The sequence below is a fragment of the Stomoxys calcitrans genome, chromosome 3, assembly GCF_963082655.1.
Source record: "Stomoxys calcitrans chromosome 3, idStoCalc2.1, whole genome shotgun sequence".
In the NCBI taxonomy this organism is placed as follows: domain Eukaryota; kingdom Metazoa; phylum Arthropoda; class Insecta; order Diptera; family Muscidae; genus Stomoxys; species Stomoxys calcitrans.
Window position 1 is genome coordinate 28,396,544 of NC_081554.1, and position 18,890 is coordinate 28,415,433.

General features: G+C 37.1%; 1 protein-coding gene across 1 annotated transcript in view; it reads left to right on the plus strand.

Moving 5' to 3' along the window:
- The first annotated feature begins 3,749 nt into the window (after positions 1-3,749).
- The window catches only part of LOC106089478 (uncharacterized), a 239,719-nt gene continuing 224,578 nt past the window's right edge, over positions 3,750-18,890 (plus strand). The window contains exon 1 of the mRNA XM_059366073.1: positions 3,750-3,765. The gene's annotated coding sequence lies outside the window, so the exon portion shown is untranslated. The remainder of the gene's footprint in view (positions 3,766-18,890) is intronic.

Here is an 18,890-nt window from a genome sequence, read left to right on the forward strand (position 1 = left end):
AAAGTTGCACACTATCATGGAAAACATTGCACAATTTCACATGGAATTGGGGAGTGGACCGATAAAGGAAAAAAGCGAATTAAACACTCCCAATGATATTGAAGGGAAAATTTCCATGGGCATGGATAGAGAAAGGGAAATAGTGTTAAAACTATGAACTTCGTTAGTAATAAGTATGGTAGAATATAGAACTACTTAGGATCAAAAGAAGTAAAAAACAATTTTTTTTATACCTCCCGCCATAGGATGGGGGTGTACTAATTTTGACATTTCGTTTGGAACACATTGAAATATTGGTCTAATACTCCATAAAGTATATATATTTTCTTGGTCGCCTTGACATTTTAAGTCGATCTAGCTAAGTCCATTCGTCTGTCTGTCCTTCTGTCTGTGGAGTAAAGACAGATGCTCGAAACTTTGCACAAATACTTCCTACCAATGTAGGGCGGTTGGAATTGTGAATGGGTCATATCGGGCCATATAAACCATTATCCTGACTATACCTCTTGAACCTTTAGAGAGTTTGCACAATGACTTTTTTATCAACATATATGCCAAATATGGACTGAATCGGTCCATAACCTGATAAAGCTCTCATAAAAACCGATTTACCGTTTTTTACTCTTTGGTTGACATTTTGCACTCACTGTTTTTTGTGATCTCGAACATAGATGCCATGTATGGTCTAAATAGTTCCATAACCTAATATGGCTCCCATAAAAACCGATCACCCGATTTTACTCGTGACCCTCTATGGGGCGTAATACTTATCCAATTTGGCTGAAATTCCGCACAGAGCAGGTGGTAATCTCCTTTTTTCATTCGTGGGCCGTCCCTAACCTTTTGCACTGAGTAGTTGGTAATCTCCGTCTTTCACTCGTGGGCCGTCCCTGACCTCAGCGTCCAGATTATTATAGTTCAGTGAAGGCCAGTTTACTGTCTGTAATGCTGTTCACACTTTACGTCCTTGTCCTGATCAGTGGGACTAGTTCCGCAGGCCCGTGTTATGGTGAGGCAGTCGAAAGCAAATCTGGCTCACTGGGTCCTCAATGTAGATCCTCAGCCCGACTCTGCCCACTAGCTGCGTTTCAAACCTATAGCATGAACTTTCCGTCAACCCAAGAGTATGCCTCGCATTCGACCACAAGTATTGTCTCGTGTATCCGATCCGAAATCTTTTCTAATCCATTCTAATTGCCTATCGTCGCCCGACTATAACGCGATGGTAATACAGAGCAATTCCTAACCGGATTGGCTGATTTTCTATGACATTAAACAGCTGTGACAGGTATCGCCAAAATCGGTCTAAAATACCTGGTATATCTCCCATATAAACCCTACCGATTTCACTTCTTGAGCCTCTAGAGGGCAATATTTTTATTCTTCTTATTAAATGACCTTAAAAATACATGCAAAGTATGGTCTGAATCGGTCCAAAACCTGCGATATAGTTTTCATATAAACCGATTCTCAAGAATTATGAGACTCTGGAATTCGTAATTCTTATCCGAATTGGCTGAATTTTTGAACAGTGACTATTTCTATGACCTGCAACTAACGTGCCGATTATGGTCTGAATAGGTCTAAAAGCTGATACAGCTCCCATATAAAGCGATCTACTGATTTTATTTCTTGCGCCTCTAGGGAACGCAATTCTTATCCGATCCAGCTTAAATTTTGAACTATGACGTTTTCTATGACATTCAACAGATGTATGTTCCAAAATCTGAAATAGCTCCCATATAAACCGATCTTCGTAATTCGTTAATTAATTCGTAGTCGAATCGGTTGAAATTGTTCACTATGACTTTTTCTGTGATCTTTAACATACATGCCAAATATGATCTGAATCTGTAGATAACCTGATATAGCTCCCATATAATCCGATATCCTGGTTATGATTCTTGAAACTCAAGAGGGCGTAATTCTTATCCGATTTGGCTGAAATTTCGCACTGTGACTTTTTTTATGACATGCCAAATACGGTCTAAATCGGTCCATAACCTGATATAGCTCCCTTATAATCCGATCTCATGATTTCACTTTTTGAGCCTATAGAGGGCATAATTCTTATCCGATTTGGCTGAAATTTTACACATTCACTGTTTGTATGACCTCTAACATAGGTGCAAAATACAGTCTGAATCGGTGCATAACATGAGATTTAGCTCCTATATAATCCGATTTCCCGATTTTATTTCTTGAGCATCTAGAGGGCGTTATTCTTATCCGATTTGGCTGAAATTGTTCACAGTCACTGTTTCAATGTCATCTAAGATATCGGTGCATAACCTGATAGAGCTCCCATATAAATCGATCTCCCAATTTTACTTCTTGAGCCTCTAGATAGCGTAATACTTATCTGATTTTGCTGAAATTTTGCACAGTCACTGTTTCTATGCCCTCTTACGTAGGTGCCAAATACGGTCTGGATCGGTCCACAACCTGATATAGCTCCCATATAATCCGATCTTCCGATTATACTTCTTGAGCCTTTTTGCATTTTGCTGAAATTTCGCACAGTAAATGCTGTTAAGACCTCTTACATACGTGTCAAAAGTGGTCTGAATGATTTTATAATCTGATGTTATAGCTCCCATATAATCCAATCTCCCGATTTTATTTCGTGAGCCCCTATAAGGCGCAATTCATATGCGATTTGGCTGAAATTTTACACATAAGAGTAAAACTAGACGCTTGAAATTTTGCACAAATACTTCTTATGAGTGTAGGTCGGTTGGAATTGTAAATGGGCCGTATCGATCCATGTTTTGATATAGCTGTCATATAAACCGATCTTGAATCTAGACTTCTTGAGCCTCTAGAGGGCGCAATTCTCATTCGATTTGGCTGAAATTTTGCATGAGGTGTTTTGTTATGACTTCCAACAAATGTGCTAAATATGATTTAAATCGGTCCATAAGCTGATATAGTTGCCATATAAACCGATCCTGGGTCTTGACTTTTTAGGCCTCTAGAGGGCGCTATTCTTATCCGATTTTGCTGAAATTTTGCATGAAGCATTTTGTTATGACTTCCAACAACTGTGCCAAGTTTAATTCAAATCGGTATATGACCTGATATAGTTGCCATATAAACCGATCTTGGATCTTGACGTCTTGAGCCGCTAGAGGGCGCAATTCTCATCAGCATAGGCTAAAATTGTGCATGAAGTGTTTTGTTATGACTTCAAACAACTGTGCTTAATATGGTTTAAATCAGTCCGTAAGCTGATATAGCTGCCTTATAAACCGATCTGGGATCTGGACTTTTAAGCCTCTACAGGGCGCAATTTTTATCCGATTTGGCGGAAATTTTGTATAACTGCTTCTCCCATGACCTTTCACATACGTGTATTATATGGTCTGAATCGGTCCATAGCCTCATACATCACCCATATAAACCGATCTCCCGATTATGCTTCTTGAGCCCCTACAAGGCGCAATTCTTATCTGATTGGACTGAAGTATTACCCAATGACTTCTACTATGCTCTTCAACATTCAATTCATGTATGGTCTGAATCAGACAATAACTTGATATAGCTCCATTAGCATAACAATTCTTATTCATTATTCTTTGTTTGCCTAAAAAGAGATACCGCACAAAGAACTCGACAAATGCGTTCAATGGTGAAGGGTATAAATGATTTGGCCAGGCCGAACTTAGCACGCTCTTACTTAGTATTTAAATCAAATATAAAATTTGTTCTTCCTTTTTCTGACCTATGTCATCTCTTCTTTATTACAGATTAAAACATAATTTGGTAAGTATTTTTTAATTATCAATGTAAATGGTGATGGCGAATTTTGCTTTACTTCGATATTAGCCTTCATTATGTATTGCACTTTCGAAGTTCTTAAGGTGATGTTGTTGTATAAGCGATTTGTTCGAATTTCAATATGCTATATACCAAGACAAGACAATTTTCATCAAGATTTCACGCTTCTCTTTTATTTTGAATAGCAAATTCCCCAATGTGCACTGTGGGACAGTTTTTGCTCTTTTGCTTCTTTCATTCTTCTTTCAGAACACGTTTCAGTTTTAAATCTCACAATCCCATTGAAAGTTGCAAATATTACAAAAGCTCTCGTTGCATATTTACTCACAAAGCTTTCATTTTAAAAACACGATTAAAATAATAATAACAATTTCTGTTTATTGTTTATTTTGAGTCACCATAAACTCTTCCATGCTCCATATTGCTCCCAATATAATACATTTAATACAATATATTATCAACAAAATCAAGTGCTGGGTGGTGGAAGAAATGTAAATAAATGACTCAATTTGCTCACCTTAAAATGTATGGCGAAATTTTAAGTGTACCCATAACAGAGTCAACAAACGACAATGATGTTGACTACAGAATATAAGTCTTATCAGAGAACAACCTACAAGTGGCATTTTTTTTTTTGGCAATATACAATACATGCACATATCAATAAGTGAACGAATGACGGTGGGATTTTTTAGAAAGTGTACAAGAAGTTCAATATTGCAAAATTACTTAAAATAATAAAATAAAAAAAAAATTGTTCAGACAATTTCGGTGCAAATATTGACAACAAATCAAATGAACAATATGACTTTAAGGTACTGTCATTGTCTGAGTTGAAGGTAAACATTCTCATGGAGTGTGTAATTGTTTATTCAACGACTATGTATAAAACAATTTTGGCTATGGATTAAGAGTAAATGGAGAACTGTTGTTGTATATCTGTTGAACTGTTTAGAATGGTGACCCTTATACTATATATATTTCTACGATTTGAGTTATTCAGTAGACCAATATCGTTGAAATTTGGAACATTCCAGCCAAATAGCTCAATAAATAGAAATAGCGCCTATATAAAAAGATGCCTCCCGTTATCACTTCATAAGTCTCTAGAGGCCTGAATCATTGCCGAGTGCAATCCTTCAACAAATTAAATACAATCTAATTTTTTCGAGTAACCATTAGGAAGAAAACATGATATTAGGTACCCAAGGTTTAGCTCTGTCAAACATATCCCGTTTTTGGCATGCTTTTTTTCCCTACTTCCTTATGTATAAGTTAATATTTTAATTCTTCTTCTTTTTTATTCCATTACAAATATATAAAGCTACACAATTTTTCTGTAAACTCTGCATGCATAATCCTCCTGTGAACACTTTCTTTCATGTGCAAATCAACTTGAGGGCAGTGACAAGAGAACAGGTTCTACAAGCCAAAATACATCAAAAAAAAATTGAAATGAAGTTGACTTAAGGAAATCAAGTGTTGGTGACTATATGAAAATCCACAAAATACATCTTCCGCAATTTGAAAGCAAAATCATTTTCGAAGGCTTCTTCTTTAGGTTTTCTTAGAGAAAACTGGAATTGTCATGATGCGCTGAAAGCCTGGAAAGGCAAAACATTGGCACAATACTGAACATCATTGTTAAATCATAAGTAGGAAGATCACTAGAATGTATCATTGAATTATGAATCAGGCTCAAAGTTCTTTATTAAAGAAATCTTCAAATATAACCTTAAGGAACTTTTGACTAATCACTTTCTTATGCTTGATACTGTGTGTAAACAAATCAGATATGCTATTTAAATCATTAATAGGGAATATACTTGATACGTTAGAATGAATCATTGAATTATGGATTATGATCAAAGTTGTACATAAAAGAAATCTTCGTACATAACTTTAGGAAACTTCTAACTTATCATTTCTTTGTACTCGATGCTGTGTGTAAAAACTGTTCCTAAATAATTTATTTCACTCCTTGACATAATGGTGGGCATGTCATTTAAATCATAGTTCAATCATTAGTAGGAAGGTTACTAGAATGAATCATTGAATTATGAATCAGGATCAATGTTCTTTATTAAAGAAATCTTCAAATATAACGTTAAGGAACTTTTGACTAATCATTTCATTCTACTCGATGCTGTGTATGAAAGATCTTCCTAAATAATTTATTACACTCCTTGACATAATGGTGGATATGCCATTTAAATCATAAGTAGGGAGGTTACTAGAATGAATCCTTGAATTATGGATTACGATCAAAGTTGTACATAAAATAAATCTTCGTACATAACTTTAAGGAACTTTTGACCAATCATTTCTTTGTACTCGATGCTGTGTGTAAAAACTGTTCCTAAAGAATTTATTACACTCCTTGACATAATGGTGGGCATGCCATTTAAAACATAAATAGGGAAGTTACTAGAATGAATCATTGGATTATGGATTCTGATCAAAGTTGCATATAAAAGAAATCTTCAAACATAACTTTGTGGAACTTTTAACTGATCATTTTCTTGTATTCGATGCTGTGTGTAAAAAATCTTCCTAAATAATTGATTACACTCCTTGACATAATGGTTTTCATGCCATTTAAATCATAAGTAGGGAGGTTACTGGAATGAATCATTGAATTATGGATCATGATCAAAGTTGTACATACATAAAAGAAATCTTCAAATATAACTTTAAGGAACTTTTAACTAATAATTTTCTTGTACTCGATGCTATATGTAAAAAATCTTCCTAAATAATTTATTACACTTCTTGACATAATGGCAGGCATACCATTTAAATCATAAGTAGGGAGGTTACTAGAATGGATCATTGAATTATAAATCAGGATCAATGTTCTTTATTCAAGAAATCTTCAAATATAACTTTAAATAACTTTTGACTAATCATTTCATTGTACTCGATGCTGTGTGTAAAAAATCTTCCAAAATAATTTTTAGCAATCCTTGCCAGAACTGTGGACATGCCATTTAAATCCGTACCGCCATATGACCAAAGAGAAAGCTACCTTAGCCTCACAGTAGAGATAGCATCAATTTGGCTCGCTGCAATGTCCAGAGGCATTAGGTGCAGCACTAAATTCAGTGCATCAGATGTCATCGTCTACAGTGCGGTTGTGATGTACAAACAAGCCATCCTTTGGATCCGTTTGAGTATTCAACAGTAGGTGGACTTTTGAAGCTTCGTCCATCTGACCACAACACCATATAAGAGTATAGGTCTGACAACAGCAGTATATACCCAGTGCATGGCACGCGGTTTAAACCCCCAACTTTTGCCAATGGGTAACAGTTGCATTTAGTGCCCTCTTCAAAATGTTGGATTTGGAGTTGAAGTTTCTGTCCAGCAAAACACCCAGGTATTTTGCACTTTCAGTAAGTGGAACATTCTCCCCTCCCAAGAAGGCAGGTTTCATTGTAGGTAACTTGCATCCCCTGCTGCAAAGAACTACTCCTGTCTTGCACTGATTTACGCCTAGACAACTTTCGGTAGTCCACTTTACTGTGGCACATAGAGCTTCCTGAAGTATATCTCTGCTGGGAAACTTTCCCCTAACCACAAAAGTCATGTCATCAGCATACGCAACCACTTTTTCACCTTTTTCTTCCAGAGACAAAAATATATTTTGTATGGTTATGTTTCAAAGTACAGAAGACACTACACCTTTTTGAGGTGTTCCTCTGCTTAGATCTACATATCCCAAAATTGCCGTAATGCATTTTTAAGTAAGTTATTATTGATGCCTCGAAGTCAGGGCTGCAGAGTCGAGGTTTTGAGGCCACAGTCGAAGTCGAACTATGGAGCCGGAGTCGGAGTTCAGCACGTTAGCTCCGGCTCCGAACCACTCGCCGACTCCGGCTTAATACTCCGACTTAGGACTAGACTCTGCAGCCCTGCTAGAAACTCCAGCTCCTTCATGATTCAAGTCGGTTTTACATTGCTGAAAGTACCTTCAATGTCAAGAAATGTTACCATTGCATATTCCTTGATTGCGAGAGAACCCTCTAAGTAGCCGACTAGGACGTGAAGGCCTGTTTCATAGGACTAGCCTGCTTGCTATATGCATGCTGTTGCCGAGACAGGCGATTTCCAGGTATCTTTGCCCTAATATACGTTTCTATCAACCTCTCAAGAGTCTTTGGCGTAAAGGATGACAGATTAATAGGACGAAAATCGTTTGCCTTTGTATGATACGGTTTACATGCTTTTGGAATAAAAATGACCTTTGTGTCCCTCCAGCCCACAGGTATAAACGACATGCTGATACAAGTATTGTAGAATATATTGGGTTTCCCAAAAAGTAATTGCGGATTTTTCATATAGTCGACGTTGACAAATTTTTTCACAGCTTGCATTCTTTCTTCTGTCAGTTATCAGCTGTTACTTTTAGCTTGCTTTAGAAAAAAAGTGTAAAAAAAGTATATTTGATTAAAGTTCATTCTAAGATTTATTAAAAATGCATTTGCTTTCTTTTAAAAAATCCGCAATTACTTTTTGGGCAACCCAATATATTCCTTAGCCAAGGAACCAGTCTGTCGGGCACAGCTTGTAAATCAACTAGTGATACATCATCAGTGCCTGGCGAATTTAAGGAGCCGAAACGTTTCATCGCCCAAAGGATTTTCGGCTCAGACACAATTTCCCCAATAACCTCCGTCGAGTGCATACCAGTGGCAACCTCTTCTAGAGACAGGTTGTTCGCGGGAGTGTTTCCAAGGAAATATGTATCAACGAATAGTTCTAGTGTTTCTTCACTAGACTTTGTCTATGTATTCTGTAACTTCTGAATATATCCCAATGTAATAGATCTCGAGGATAGCATCTGCCGTAGCCTAGAGACCTCGCATGTATCCCCCACGGAGATGAAGGCTCAGAATATGTTCTGAGCCTTTCTCGCCCTTATATTTTCTTAGCTCAGCCTTATAGACGTCCCAATCGTGTGGTACCCTTGTGGCTTTCGCTCTGTTGAAGAGTTTTCTGCAGTCGTTCCTTAGACCAACCAGTTCTGGGGTCCACTAACTTAATGTGTAATGAACATATTCGTCAAGTATTCCTTTTTGCGAGTATAGGATTCCTATTGCGAGTATAGGTATTAAACAACGATCAAAAGTTGTTTCTTAATTCGATCACCTCGTGATCGATATACAATATCGATAATAACCTATAATAGGAATCTTCAACAATAAAGAAGGAATACTTGATTCATATTCTCATTATACTTGAAGTTGTATATAACGAAATCTTTGAAGATAAGTCATAACAATTCTTGATTTTAGTCTCTATTTGGCTATAAAAAAAGCAATACTGAACTTAGATTATCATTTTGTTTTAAGTTGTATAAAAAATAAATCTTCCAAGACAATTCATAACAATCCCTGACTACTATTTCAAATGGCTTCAAATTATTAACTGGTTTCAATATAAACAAAGTTCTGGTATTCAAGATTGTTTTTTTTAACTAATTGCGATACTTAATTCATTATTTCTGATTTTGGATGCTTTCCCATTTTAGATGCATAATATTTGAGAAGAAGAAGGAAATAATTTGTAACTCTTCACAAATTTAAGAACCAAAGCCATTTATCATGTATCACTGAGTTATTGTTTTAACTCAAACATCTGTTTTTCAAATATGAAATAAGCTGATTTTGACATTCAAGTTCAGGAGTAACGCTCATTTTAGCATGACAGTTTAATAAACAACAAACCTTTTCTTCTTCTATGACCCTCACTTGTTGGCCATCCCAGATTTCTTCAAATTTGCACACACTCAAGTGAAAATGGAATGTTTGACCATCACCGACAACCGGTTATTGGACTCTTGACAAATGTGAAAAAGTCATAGCAGATACAAATAAAAAAACATGCGAAGAACCCTACCATTCCTTACCATCATATGCATTTAAGGCTGTAAATAATGGCTGTAGATGATGCTGGTGGTCAAGACAGCAACCTCTCATCTGGTCATGACGTCCATGAAGACTGAAAAAGAGATGCGATTAATCTGTGTAGAACGAAGCAAACAAACAAATAATGTTTGTATCTTTCTTTAAGTCCATACGAATGCGGAAAGACAAATGTGTATGGCTAAATATGCATGTGGCTAAAAGCTATAAAGGAAACATTTTTAAGGCAAAAAAAAAAATAAATGCTACACTGAGGGGGTTACGTTAGGAAGGGCCATTTCCCAAAAACGAGTTCACAAAAATTCTGATACTTACTCAATCAAGAAAGAAAGGACAAATGCATACAAGTTGTATGTAAGCGACATTCAAGTTTGGGTTCAATTGGAATGAGATGTTCTTCGAAGTTCTTCAAGAAGATGGAATATAATGGCCCAAAACTTATCGTTACTCTCAGGTGCAGTTCAGTGTGAGGAATGTTAATCATCATCGAAACAATTGTTTGGGGTGATGGCAAATAAACTGAGCCTTCTTGAAGTCAGGTGTGGAATTACCGCATAAGTGATCGAGTGCGCTTTCGTATCGAATGAAATTTCATCTCGTATTTAATGAATGTTATATCATTTGTAGTATATACATTCAAAATTCAAAGTGATTAAATTTTAAGGGCAGATGTTGAAATCTTAACGTCAAGTTTTTTGCTGCATTTCATTTGCCATTTCTCAATTCGAACCAATGAAAGATACACAATCGTGCATGGCGTTAAATCAAACCCAACTTGGGTCCATAAAATTTAACCACTCTTAGGAAGAAGCCGATGTCAACCCGTTTCGTTAGCCGAAAGTTCATTATCTTCTGAAACTAAAGTTGCAGATACAGAAATGACAAGCAAAAAAGCGAAAGGTTCCGCCGAATCTTGTATACCCTCAACCATGGATGGCATTTCACAAGTTCTATGAACGACTTATTCAAATATGTAGGGGCGATTAGTATGGATGGAAAAAATTTTAATGGGCGCTTCGCGTTTCTGATTTTTGGGATTGTACTGAGCAAAAAATTCCACTAGGCCATACGACTATGTTGAAAATCGAGCTCGCAGTTCTTTCCGAGAGTTGTCATGTTTTTATACCCTCCACCATAGGTACACTTATTTCGTCATTCTGTTTGTATATATTCTTGATCGTCATGTCATTTTAAGTCGATCTAGCCATGTCCGTCCGTCTGTCGGTCGAAAGCACGCTAACTTTCGAAGGAGTAAAGCAAGCCGCTTGAAAATTTACAAAAATTCTTTCTATTAGTGTAGGTCGGTTGGGATTGTAAATAGGCCAAATCGGTCCATGTTTTCATATATATAAACCGATCTTGGGTCTTGATTTCTTGAGCCTCAAGAGGGTGCAATTCTCGTCCGATTTGACTGAAATTTTGCACGTGATGTTTTTGTATCACTTCCAAAAACTGCGCTAAGTATGGTCCAAATCGATCCATAACGTGGTATAGCGGCCATATAAACCGATCTTGGGTCTTGTCTTTTTGAGCCTCTAGAGGGCGATATTCTCGTCCGATTTGACTGAAATTTTGCACATAGTGTGTTTTTATCACTACCACTAGTGTAGGTCGGTTGGGATTGTAAATGGGCCAAATTGGTCCATGTTTTGATATTGTTGCCATATAAACCGATCTTGTGTCTTGATTTCTTGAGCCTCTAGAGGGCGCAATTCTCGTCCGATTTGGAAGGAATTTCGTAGAACGGCTTCTTTTTAATCAATAGCTTGATGCAGCTCCCATATAAACCTATCTCCCGATTTTGATTATTGAGCCCCTACAAGGCGCTATTCTTATTCGAATGAACTGAAATATCACACAATGAATCTGCAATCTTAAGCATTCATTTATGGTCCGAATCGGACTATAACTTGATATAGCTCCAATAGCATAACAGTTCTTATTCAATATTTTTTGTTTGCCTAAAAAAGAGATACCGCGCATAGAACGCGACAAATGCGATCCATGGTGGGAGGGTACTTAGCACGCTCTTACTTGTTTTTTCATATTTTGGCCTTTAACAGCCATGCCATTGAGTTTATCGATCAAATATTTGAACAAAATTGTAGCCAAGACAATATTTAAGAAGTCTCTACCGCATCGCAAAAAAATTGGAACGCTCCTGCAGGAAGTTTTAACCTACTGAAAGGGGCAATTTTTTTGTGAAAATATTGATAATACCTTTTTCAATTGTTCATAGCGCACAATCATAAAAATGATCTATTTCTTATTTATACTCTACACCACTACTGTGGTACAGGGTATTATAACTTAGTGAACTAGTTTGTAACACCCAAAAGGAAGAGAGATAGACCCATTGATAAGTATACCGATCGACTCAGAATCACTTTCTGATTCGATTTAGCTATGTCCGTCTGTCCGTCTTTCTGTCCCTGTCGCAGTTTTCATCCGATCGTCTTAAAATTTGGTACAGGCATGTTTTTCGACCTAGAGACGAAGCCTATTGAAATTGAAAAAAAAAAATTGGTTCAGATTTGGATATAGCTCCCATATATATGTTCGTCCGATTTACAGTAATACAGCAATAAAATCATCATTTGTTAACCGATTCTCTTGAAATTTGGTGGGAAAGATTTTCTATTGACTTTCAATATTACTGGCGATTTTCATAAAAATCGGTTCAGATTTAGATATTGCTCCCATATATACGTTCGTCCGATTTTCAGCAATAATGCAATAAAATGGTAATTTTTTAGCCGATTCTGTCGATATTTGGCGGGACGGATTTTCTTATGTCTCTCGACATTATTGGTGAATTTCATGGAAATCGGTTCAGATTTAGATATAGCTCTCATATATATAAATAGCCCGATTTTCACTCCTAGAGCCATTGCAAGCGCATTTATTGACCAAACTTTCCAAAATTTGGTACAACGCCTTCTTTGACAACTACCACAAAATATGGGAAGTTTGCTTGAAATCGGTTCAGATATGGATATAGCTCCCATATATATTTTCGTCTGATTTGCAGTAATAATGCAATAAAAAGGTCATTTGTTAACCGATTCTCTCGATATTTGGCAGGATGGATTTTTTTATGACTCTCGACATTATTGGTGAATTTCATGGAAATCAGTTCAGATTTACATATAGCTCTCCTATATATATAGCGCCCGATTTTCACTCCTAGAGCCATTGCAAGCGCATTTATTGACTAATCTTTCCAAAATTTTGTACAACGGCTTCCTCGACGACTACCACAACATATGAGAAATCGGTTCAGATTTGGATATAGCTCCCATATATACGTTCGTCCGATTTGCAATAAAAAGGTCATTTGTTAACCGATTCCCTCGAAACTTGACAGGAAATCCTTCCTTATGACTTTCGACATTATTGGTGAATGTCATAGAAATCGGTTTAGATTTAGATATAGCTCTCATATATATATATAGCCCGATTTCCACTCCTAGAGCCATTTCAAGCGCATTTGTTAACCAATCTTCCCAAAACTTTGTACAACGCCTTCCTCTACGACTTCCACATTATCTGAGAAGTTTGCTTGAAATCGGTTCAGATTTAGATATAGCTCCTATATATACGTTCGTCCGATTTTCAGCAATAATCCAATTAATTTGTCACTTGTTAACCCATTCTCTCGAAAATTGGCGGGAGGGATTTTCTTATGACTCTCGACATTACTGGTGAATTTGAAACATTAATTCAATCAAAACTCAGATTGTTTTTGATTGGTTTCAATAATACACAGCCATAGTGGTTACCATTTCCAGTAACAATTCCCTCTTCAAACTTTGTCTTACAAGTGTTTATGCAACACCCTTTTGGCGTAAGAAAATCATTTGAACAAAATATGTATGGACATGACTTTATATGGCAAAAAATAATAATCAAATGATAAAGAAAAGTCCCAGATAAAAATGCCAAAAGAAGAAGACATGACATTTTTAAAGGAAAACAAAAAAAAAAAACCAAACGTTGCGCTTGCAATCCAAAACATAAAATGAAAAATTCTTGATTTCAACACGTTCGAAGGGAAACCTCACGTATTTGTCTGTTGTTGTCAGGATATTTTTTCTGATTTTGTCTTTTTTTTGGTTTGTTATCTCATTTTCGTTGTTATTTTTTGTCATTTGTACAAATTTATTTTATTTTATGGCTTTTGAGTGAGTAGCTATTTACCTCCTCTACCCTCCCTCGAGATAAAGAAAATCTTGGTAGCAAATGCAGGATATTCAAAACCATAAAATGTCAATATTATGCAAATTTTTTGTGTCAATTTACATAGCACGAGTGTGACGAGTTTTCATATTTCCTTCAAATGTCGCCCCTTCTTCACTGCTTGGTTGTCTTCCCATCATTTCCTTACAAAGTTGTAATTTTCTTGAAATTAGTATCGAATATTGGGTGTATATTTCCTCCCGTGTGGAGAGAGAGAGAGAGAGATGTGTGTGATGGTCCGTGGGAGTTTTGTATAGCAGGAAGTGATGACAATAAAAGTTGAGACAGTTTATTTTGTGGGTAGCCATAAAAATGTAAATCCTTTATTTTAACACGTTTACAATTTCTCGGAAATAAGGTACGAATGAGTGCCTCCTTTTCATTTGGTTTTCCTTTAACTTTTTTTCTTGGAGTTGTTTTTTTTCTTTGGTGTTCTGTACACAATCATCAAGTACAAATGAAGTGTCTGACAATTTTATTCAAATTGTCTTATAAATGAAGGACAAAAGTCCCAGGATGGTGTTTCTTTGGCATTTAAAGAGAGAAACAGCAGCAAAATGTAAACAAGAGGGTGAAAACTGTTAAATTTTGCAAGATACGGTAGTGTACGTTGGGGAACGGTAGTCAAGTGATGACATAAGGGGTTTACTTTATATTCTAGAGCCATACGACACACAGTGGAATAGAATCGAAAAAAAGCAAATAAAAACTGCAATTTGAGAATAATTAGAGACATCTCTTTGAAATTTGGTTAGAGCTGAGTTGCGAGGCTGAGGAGATCATTAAAAATTCCAAGGCCCTAGGTGGTCCGGACGCCTCCTGCTAGAACCCTTAAGTTGGCCACCTCGGCATTTCGAAAAATTTTACGGGCTGCCAAGTCTTCATTAGTGGCCCGGTTTGAATATCTCCACTGGTTTTGGGGATATTCGACTTTTAATTATACCCTGCACCATCACTGTGGTACAGGGCATTATAACTTGTGCATTTGTTTGTAACACCCAGAAGGAAGATGGATAGACCCATTGTTAAGTATACCGATCGACTCAGCTATGTTCGTCTGTCTGTCCATGTTAGGTTAGGTTAGGTTAGAGTGGCAGTTCTTTACAGACTCACTTAGACAATTTTAAGTCCATTGTGATACCATAGTAGCGACAGACCAAAGCTTCTGACGGGAATCGACCCCTGCACTGGTAATCCAAGCACGCTACCCACTCGTCTACCGGTGCGCCCTATCTATCCATGTTTATTTGTGTATACAGTACTAGTCGCAATTTTCATCTGATCGTCTTAAAATTTTGTACAGCCATGTTTTTTTTGGCGTAGAGACGAAGCCTATTAAAGTAAGAAACAAGTGAAAGCGTGCTAAGTTCGGTCGAACCGAATATTTTATACCCTCTACTATGGAACGCATTTGTCAAGTTCTTCGAATAGAAAAACACCAGTCATAGGAAAACACCAACTCCAAAATTTCGGGCAAATCGACTAATAATTGCGCCCTCCGGAGGCTCAAAAAGTCAAACTGGGAGATCGGTTTATATGGCAGCTATATTAGGTTATATACCGATTTAGACCATACTTAGAACAGCTGTTGGAAGTCATATCAAAACGACATATGCAAAATTTCAACCATATTGGATAAGAATTTCGCTCTCTAGAAGCCCAAGAAGGTTAATCGGAAAAACGGTTTATATGGCGGCTATATCAGGATATAGACTGATTTAGACCATACTTAACACAGTTGTTGAAAGTCAAAATTAAATATTTCATGCAAAATTTCGGCCAAATCGGATAAGAATTACGGCACCCAGAGGCTCAAGAAATCTATTCGGGAGAGCGGTTTATATGGCAGGTTATGGACTGATATAGACTATACATGGCACAGTTGCTGGAAATCATACCAAAACACTTCATGCAAAGTTTCATCCAAATCGGATAAGAATTGCGCCCTCTAGATGCTCAAGAAGTCAAGACCCAAGATCGGTTTATGTGGCAGCTTTATCAAAACATAGACCGATTTGGCCCATTTACAATCCCAACTGACCTACACTAATAAGAAGTATTTGTCCAAAATTTCAAGCGCCTAGCTTTACTCCTTCGAAAGTTAGCGTGCTTTCGACAGACGGACGGACATGACTAGATCGACTTAAAATGTCATGACGATCAAGAATATATATACTTTATGTGGTCTTAGACGAATATTTCGCGGTGTTACGGTGGCGGAATGACGAAATTAGTATACCCCCCATCCTATGGTGGAGGGTATGAAATAGGTTCAGATTTGGTATAGCTCCCATATAACTAATGTATGTTCGCCCGAAAATGGCGAACTTGCCCCCTAACCCTTATTTTCAAAAAGCCACATCCCGGAGATGAGTGCACCGATTTAAGCGAAATTTCCTTATGCCACCTTATGGTCTTATTTTGGACTCAAATAAGCAGGCGGGATGCCCCATCCCAAAACCCACCCGAACGGACATGTTTACCCATTGGGACAATTTGGAAATCAAATGAAAGGTATTTAAGAGTAGACTACGAATTTGGCATTAAAAATGTCATTCTTAGCGTCGGGGGGTTCTCCACCCCCAAACACACCATCCAACAGGACACTTTTACCGTTTTGGGCAATATGGGTTTCAAATGAAAGGTATTTCAAAGAAGAGTACAATATTGCAATATCGATTTAAGCGAAATTTTGTATGTCACCTTACGGTACCCCAAAAACAAGAAATTGATATAAAATGTTGGGGTCAAATTACCAGGGGGGACGCCCCATCCCAAAACCCACCCGAACGGTCATATATACCGATTGGGACAATATGGGTATCAAATGAAAGGTATTAAGGAGTAGAGTGCGAATTTGGCATAAAAATGTCACACTAAGTGTCAGGGGGCCCCCACCCCCAAAAACACCACCCAACAGGACACTTTTACCGCTTTTGGCAATATGGGTATCAAATGAAAGGTATTTGAAAGTAGAGCACAAATCTGACATAAAAATGTATTCCTTGGTGTCTAAGGGGTCTCCCCACCCCCCAAAAACTCCCAGCAGGACATATATACCGATTGCGATAATATGGGATCCAAATAAAAGGTATTTGGGAGTTAAATGCGAATATGGTATTATTTGGGAGGCCGCCCCAGACCCAAAACCGCCCCAAAAGCAGCGTCCCAAAGCAAAAGTGGACCAATCAGGGCAATCTTGGAAATATATTCGAGAGTAGAGTATCAATATGGTATTACAAATTGGATCCATGTATCTAGGGAGCCGTTCCAAGCCCAAAACCGCTCAAAATCAAAAGTGGACCGATCGGGACCATATGGGACTCCAATGAAAGGTATTCGACAGTAGAGTGCGAATATGGTTATCGAATATTAAAGATCGGTGTATTTACCAAGGGGGTCGTCCCAAAACCAAAACCGTCGCAAGTGGGCATATTAGACTATCATGACAATGTGGGACTGAAATAAAAGTTTTTTGGGAATAGATTACGAATGTGGTGTTAAAAATGAGGTTCAAGTAATAGGAGGCAACCTTCAACCTACCATTCCAAACTCTTTCCAAAAAATGAATATTTGTCAATCGTGGTTATATCAGGCTCAATAAATGGCATGTAATAGTAGATAAAGAAATTGTACTGGGGAGATACATATGGTAGTCAGTAAGAAACTTATTTTGTCGCCTGGTGCTAATGAAGGCGGAGCAGAGCGGTCTGGGTCCAGCTAGGATATATATATCGCCCGATTTTCACTCCTAAAGCCACTGCGAGCGCATTTATTCACCAATCATCCCAAACTTTTGTACAACGCTTTCCTAGACGACTACCATAATATCTCAGAAATATGCTCGAAATCTGTTCAGATTTAGATATGGCTGCCATATATATGTTCATCCGATTTTGAGAAATATTGCAAAAAAGTACTCATTTGTTAACCGATTCTCTCGGAATTTGGCAGGAAGGATTTTCTTAATGTTACTGTTGAATTTCACAGAAATCGGTTCAGATTTAGATATAGCTGCTGTAGATGTATTTCGTCCGATTTTCACTTCTAGAGCCGCTGCAAGCACATTTATTGACCAATCTTGCCAAAATTTTGCACAGAGCTTTTCTCGATGACTACCACAATATCTGTAGAGTTTGGTCGAAATTGGTTTAGATTTTGATATAGCTCCCATATATATGTTCGTCTGATTGTGAGAAATATTCCAATAAAGTGCTTATTTGTTAACCGTTTCTCTCGAAATATGGCAGGATAGTTTCTTTTAAGACTTTTAAAATTTCTGGTGAATTTCATTGAAATCGGTTCAGATTTAGATAAAGCTGTCATATATGTATTTCGTCCGATTTTCACTTTTGAAGCCACTGCAAGCGCATTTATTGCTCAATCTTGCCAAAACTTTGTACAACGCTTTCCTCCAGGACTACCACAATAGCTGAGAAGTTTCCTCGAAATCGCTTCAGATTAAGATATAGCTCCCATATATGTATGTTCGTAAGAATTTGGAATAATATTCTCATTTCTCAACCGTAGTTATTACAGTTTGAACATCTTTGCTCGAAGTATGATACGGATTGTTTAATAACCCATCGGAAAACATCCGGCGAGGTCCATAAATTTTGGTTCAGAATAAAACATAGCTCCCACTTTGTTTTTATAGGTGTAGGGTATTATACAGTCGGCACCACCCGACTTTTACCTTTCCTTACTGGTTTTTACTAGTTTTTTTTTTTTAGAATCCATCCCACGGTGCGACAGTCCTGAAACATGTTTGTATATATTTTTGTTAAATTTCATCTTTATTTCCAAATGACCCATATTCTTGATGAATGTGGAATAAAAACCACTTCAAAATATTGAGCATTGTCATTTTTCGCCAAATGGCTATTGTCTAATAACTCCTCCTAATAGCTTGTCATTCAATCCATGGCACTGGAAAACTTTTCA